The sequence below is a fragment of the Myxocyprinus asiaticus genome, chromosome 50 (assembly GCF_019703515.2).
Source record: "Myxocyprinus asiaticus isolate MX2 ecotype Aquarium Trade chromosome 50, UBuf_Myxa_2, whole genome shotgun sequence".
In the NCBI taxonomy this organism is placed as follows: Eukaryota; Metazoa; Chordata; class Actinopteri; order Cypriniformes; family Catostomidae; genus Myxocyprinus; species Myxocyprinus asiaticus.
Genome location: NC_059393.1, coordinates 24,886,690 through 24,893,810, shown reverse-complemented (window position 1 = coordinate 24,893,810; position 7,121 = coordinate 24,886,690). Strand labels below are relative to the sequence as shown.

Here is a 7,121-nt window from a genome sequence, read left to right as displayed (position 1 = left end):
GATTCTTTCTCTTCTGGTTTGTCACCATATAACTGTCTTTAGATAATCTGTAGTTTAAATCGTATTATTTAGAGTAATAATACCTAAAAGTTAGACATATTTCAGGTCATTTTAATCTATATTAACTTTATATTTTTATAGATTATAGTGTGTTTGCTTCTGTCTGTTCATTTTAAAACGTTGCATGATTTAAATATAAATATTATATGATTAAATACCGCTTTTCCAGAGTAGTCAAGTTGAAGTAAAAAAAATAAAATATATATATATATATATATATATATATATATATATATATATATAGTTGCAGTCAGTGGGATCCTAGCAGATAAGAAAGTTAAAGAAATGTTTAAATACTAATTGCTAATGGAAGTGCTTTTGATGTTGTCTAGGGTCCTCAGGATGAAACTACTGTGGGTGTGGTCAGCTATGGTAATTTGTGAAGCAGCTTGAAATTAACACATTTTAATTCAAACATGAAAATTTTGGCTAATTCATTTTTGCAGTTTTTCCAATTTGTTCAGTTAAATTCCTTTTTAAAAATTCTGATTCCTTAATGGTTCCATTTTTTTCTTTTAGTACTTTAAAGAAATAAATATTTAAAAAAAAATAATGCTGTATTTACTACCCTCAACAGTCAGTTGCAGAATGATAATGTCATTTCAGATTTTAACACAACAGATGTATTTTTAAAATGTCTTATTGCATTTACTGCCCTCTTAAGTATTGGGAAAAAAAAAAAAAAAAAAAATATATATATATATACAGGTGCATCTCAATAAATTAGAATGTCGTGGAAAAGTTCATTTATTTCAGTAATTCAACTCAAATTGTGAAACTTGTGCATTAAATAAATTCAGTGCACACAGACTGAAGTAGTTTAAGTCTTTGGTTCTTTTAATTGTGATGATTTTGGCTCACATTTAACAAAAACCCACCAATTCACTATCTCAACAAATTAGAATATGGTGACATGCCAATCAGCTAATCAACTCAAAACACCTGCAAAGGTTTCCTGAGCCTTCAAAATGGTCTCTCAGTTTGGTTCACTAGGCTACACAATCATGGGGAAGACTGCTGATCTGACAATTGTCCAGAAGACAATCATTGACACCCTTCACAAGGAGGGTAAGCCATAAACATTCATTGCCAAAGAAGCTGGCTGTTCACAGAGTGCTGTATCCAAGCATGTTAACAGAAAGTTGAGTGGAAGGAAAAAGTGTGGAAGAAAAAGATGCACAACCAACCGAGAGAACCGCAGCCTTATGATTGTCAAGCAAAATCGATTCAAAAATTTGGGTGAACTTCACAAGGAATGGACTGAGGCTGGGGTCAAGGCATCAAGACACAGACATGTCAAGGAATTTGGCTACAGTTGTCGTATTCCTCTTGTTAAGCCACTCCTGAACCACAGACAACGTCAGAGGCATCTTACCTGGGCTAAGGAGAAGAAGAACTGGACTGTTGCCCAGTGGTCCAAAGTCCTCTTTTCAGATGAGAGCAAGTTTTGTATTTCATTTCGAAACCAAGGTCCTAGAGTCTGGAGGAAGGGTGGAGAAGCTCATAGCCCAAGTTGCTTGAAGTCCAGTGTTAAGTGTCCACAGTCTGTGATGATTTGGGGTGCAATGTCATCTGCTGGTGTTGGTCCATTGTGTTTTTTGAAAACCAAAGTCACTGCACCCGTTTACCAAGACATTTTGGAGCACTTCATGCTTCCTTCTGCTGCCCAGCTTTTTAAAGATGCTGATTTCATTTTCCAGCAGGATTTGGCACCTGCCCACACTGCCAAAAGCACCAAAAGTTGGTTAAATGACCATGGTGTTGGTGTGCTTGGCTGGCCAGCAAACTCACCAGACCTGAACCCTATAGAGAATCTATGGGGTATTGTCAAGAGGAAAATGAGAAACAAGAGACCAAAAAATGCAAATGAGCTGAAGGCCACTGTCAAAGAAACCTGGGCTTCCATACCACCTCAGCAGTGCCACAAACTGATCACCTCCATGCCACGCCGAATTGAGGCAGTAATTAAAGCAAAAGGAGCCCCTACCAAGTATTGAGTACATATACAGTAAATGAACATACTTTCCAGAAGGCCAACAATTCACTTAAAATGTTTTTTTTATTGGTCTTATGATGTATTCTAATTTGTTGAGATAGTGAATTGGTGGGTTTTTGTTAAATGTGAGCCAAAATCATCACAATTAAAAGAACCAAAGACTTAAACTACTTCAGTCTGTGTGCATTGAATTTATTTAATACACGAGTTTCACAATTTGAGTTGAATTACTGAAATAAATGAACTTTTCCACGACATTCTAATTTATTGAGATGCACCTGTATATATATGTATGTATATATATTCTAGAGACTGCTGTGTGTGAAAATCCCAGGAGATTAGCAGTTCTAGAAATACTCAAACCAGCCTGTCTGGCACCAACAATCATGCTACGGTCCAAATCACTGAGATCTAATATTTTCCCCATTCTTATGGTTGATGTGAACATTAACTAAAGCTCCTGACCCGTATCTGCATGATTTTATGCATTGCACTGCTGCCACACGATTGGCTGCTTAGATAATCACATGGATGATTTTTGGTGCCAGATGGGCTGGTATATATTTGTATATATACATGTATTTTTATTTTTTAGAAAATATTACTGATCAAATGTTTGTCTTTAACTATATTGTCATATGATCAGCCAGTCTGGTTTAACTCAGTTGTTGTATTCAGAATTTATTAAAACTGCTGATTTACTAAAAATAACCAGCTCATAAGTATCATTTGCTTGTGAATCAGACAACATTAATCTTGCTGTTTTTAATCCACCAAAAAGAACCGGTTCCTAAGAGTCGTCTTACTGAAATCGGACTGTTGTGCCATTGAACAGTTATCCGGTTCCCACAAGTCCTTCCACAGTTAACCAATCATTATCAGAGGTTGTCTTAGAAACCAATAAACTTTCAGTATCATGTTAGTGTGTCATCAAGCTTGTTTGTGGTTAACAACTGGTGAAGACTTTTAAAATTTAGTTAAAATATCGATTAAATCAATATTGAAGGATCTCAATTGAAATGATGAATGAGTGAACGACAGCAAAGTCTTTCTAGTAAGTCAGTTCACTGTTGGTCATCTTTGGGATGCTGTCGGGAGGGACAGTCATGCCAGTGCAGCTCCTATCTACCTGAATGGAGAAAGACCGAAATCTCAAAAACGGTTGGTCAAGATTACAATCAAAGAACATATTTCAAATCAGCAGTAAAATCTGAAAACACTGGTATCATAAATTGTGATTCTTGACCTCATATTACGTAAAAAAAAAAAAAAAAAAAAAATGTCTTGGCTTTTATAGCTAATGCGCATACATGTTCTAGAGTTGATTGACAGGTGATGTCTTTATCTAAAAGGTGATTGGCTCTTTTAACTGTAAGGCGGGACTTCCTTTCTACATCCGTTTACCATTGGGTGGTCAGAGCTCTGTAGTTGAGCGTTCCAAGTTCTCCCATTCATTTTAATAGTAGTGGCCCGTCTCTGCTAAATAATCTCTGGCAACAACATTGGTGAGTAAATAGTATATGGGTCCCTCCATTCATTTTAAATGTTTGTTTTGGTCACGATAGTCTGCATTGCAGTTTTTTCCCTTTCGTTTATTTTGATGATGATATGATTTTCTGTAAAGCTGCTTTGAAGTGATTTGTATTGTAAAGAGCAACTAAAAATGAATTGACTCTTTTTAGGCCTACTGACAAATGTTGGATTTATGATGGGAAAGATTATAATGCACATTGTTAATTATCAAGACTGTTTTAAGATATCAGGGATATATCTGTGTACAGGAGAATAATTATCAGTAAAAGAAAAAGATAAAATGATTGCAGTCTTTTATCGGTTTGATGGATCAAGCCATAACTCGCATGAAAAGTCCCTCATGGAACGCCATTGGGCAGGAGCGATCCTCAGGATGGATGTCCAAGATTCGAGTAGAGAAGGTACAGTATTTTCAACATTAGTCTATCTAATAAAGAAAAAAATCATGAAAACAATTGCTAACATGCTAATAATGGCATAACAGAGCAAGACAAGATAACAGATATCTTTAATCGTACAGGTATCCTATAAATCTTCTGTTTGTATGAAATTACCAGGAGTTACTTTTGTTTATTTATAAGCCTTACAATAGATCAGAAAAGATAAAAAAATACACTTCAGTATGCACTGACATTTTCATGCATGGTAACCAAGAAATTGATGTAACAACACTTTTCATAGCCTATGCACTAATAAACAATTTATGTTCAATAAACATATTTCAAATGTATGTAAACAATGTTTGAGAAAATATTTGGAGCATCATACAGTTCATTAAGCTGGTTTACTTAACACTTGTGCGACCTTCGGGACATTTTTGTCTTTTTCATTTTTGTTTTTTTCGTTCATTTTGGCTGTGTTAATGCTTATGGCATACATTTTGACAAAGGTGTGTATTTTTTGTGGAATTTTGATATTTCAACCTCGGTTCCTATAATACATCTATAATACACTGTGTACACAAAATAGTTACACTCAGGACCTTCAGGACAAAAATGTCCCCATTGAAACCCATTAAAACTGCAATATTTGATCCCAGTGCCATTAAAGCATAAAATCATGAATTCTGTGATATTATGCTTGCAATCCGGAGCCCTGGCTTCAAAATTTATATTTTTAATATTTGACACCAGATGGCACCATTTTTCTCATGTTTAGCCTATGGAGCAAATACAAGCTTTTCCCTTATTCTCTGTTTGCTGTATTATAGAGCACTGCAGGACAATTGAATAAATGATCCAGCTAAAATTGTGTGGGTTTGTTTGTATGGATGTCAGAGTGTGTTTTGTATGTGTGTATTGAGAAATGTGTTGTGTGTGTGTGTGTGTGTAAAAAAACAACAGTGGCATTATGTAAACAAACTGGCATTTAAAGGGTTAAAATCCTAAAAATGAATAAATATTTGGTAGTTATGATCAGGACTGACTTTGGTTAAAAAAAATTAACTAACTGAAAGTGGAAAATAATATTAATATATAATATTTTTTGGGCATTTTTGTCCTCTAAGGCCCTCTGAGTAACTTTTTTAAATTGACGCACAAGGGGTAAATAAAATGGCAGGTACTTAAAAAGACCACCAGATGACAATATGATCTAATAGTGAATTTTACAAAATGGGGGTCCTTAAGAGAGAGCTGTACTATTAGAAATTAGGTACAGTATATGCCTGAAAATAAACAATTGGGTCTTCAGTCTACATTTAAACAGAGAGAATATGTTTGATTCACAGCCAGGATCAAGTTGGACTTTGTTATTCTTTGTACTGTCGACAGCATGCCACAGAAATTGGCCGATCCGTAATCGGAATGGCATGCTACCATACTACTCTTACTATTCCTGGCAAATATAATTGGCAGAAGCCATTCTGAGATCAGCCACTGAGATCAGCCACTGTAAGCAGAGTTTGAGATGTAGGCTATGTATCCTTTTATATCCCTTTAACCCTGAGAGGCATAAAGGAAATCTTAATAATCTCCTAGTGTCCTGATGTTAGAATGTCAACAGATGCAGCATTTTGATGGTTGATGTTTGACGATGATATCTGTGCTCTCCTCTCCTGATAAACTTTTTTTGATTTAACGTCATAAACCAATACAGCAACAGCAGCCACGCCCACCAGACCAGAGATGACCAATCGAATAACAGCTTCATTAATACCACAACAGTGGATGTGGTCTGAAGAAAGAAAAAAATGATGAAAATGAGACATGCAAGTAAACTGGAAATTAAGCCTAAGCCTAGTCACAAACTTACTGTATAAATAACAAAGACTGAATGCTGTAAAACATGTCAGAGTTGATAGTTGAAGTTGAAAAATTATACTACACAGATTAGTAATAATAAACACTAAAATCACAGCTGACATACCTGAACACGGCTGACAGACTTCAGTAATGTTGAGATGTTTAGTCTGGTTTCTGATAGGATTGTTGATCACACAGCTGTAGGTGTTGTTCTCCTGATATTCCACCTCCAGAGGTAGAGAGAGACTGCTGATGAGATCAGACACACTGATGGAGGAGAATAAACTGTTTCCTTTGTACCAGGAGAGAGTCACCTGTGTCACATTCGCCACTGAACACACCAACACACATTTAGAGCTTGAAGAACATTGAGAAGAGTCTCTGATGATGACAGGAATGGGCAGACGAGCTGAAAAAAGAGAGAATAACAGATGTAAGTTTAGTAGGTACTTTGAACATTTCTATTTTACTCAAGTATAAATATTTGTTGATTTTCACTTTTTCATTCACTACAATATAAAGAGAAAATGTATACTTTTTATCAGAAACACTTATGTAGATCATTTGTTACTTTTGCAACTGCACACAGCAAAAAAACAACATGGCTGCAAACGTAAAAAGCATGCGGCTTTTGAATCGATACTTTTGAATCGAATTGAGTCTCATGGAGAAGTCGTAAGAATTCAACCGTGTTGGCTTAATCATAAAAACGTGAAAATACCCTCTTCCATTATACAGTAAATACTCTTTATGCTTCAAATCATGGTAAGAGGGTGTACTTTATGGTATGATTTAGATAAGAGGTTTGGGTTAGGGGATAAAATTAATAATGTCCCAAACCCTTAAGTTTCATTTGCTTCTGAATTACACATACAGCAATTTACATGTCTACAATTCGTACTAATATATTTGACCCAACTCAACACTCTGTCTTGTGTTTTTCCTCACCTTCAGTTCAGTTTCAGTGACTGTTTAGTTTTCCCCTTGTTCAGGGACTACATTTCCCAGTATGCACCTTTTTGATCGCACTCACCTGCCCTCCATCTTCCACAGCTGTTCCCTGTTCCCTCATTATTCATCTGTGTATATATACCCTCATGTTTTCTTCATGCATGGTTGGTTCTTGTTTGTTTGTTAGCACATTAGTCTATGAATGTTACTTACGTAGTTAGCCAGCAAACTGCTATGTTTGATTTCCCTTTTGCTCAAGTGCTTTATTTTCATCATTGTTTCTTTTTCATCTTCTGAGTAGCATAATAAATAGTTCTACATTTGGATCCACACTCTCT

At 35.5% G+C, this 7,121-nt stretch overlaps 1 pseudogene; it reads right to left on the bottom strand.

Moving 5' to 3' along the window:
• Window positions 1-3,753: 3,753 nt before the first annotated feature.
• LOC127439083 (uncharacterized) overlaps window positions 3,754-7,121 on the bottom strand; it is a 40,841-nt pseudogene continuing 37,473 nt past the window's right edge.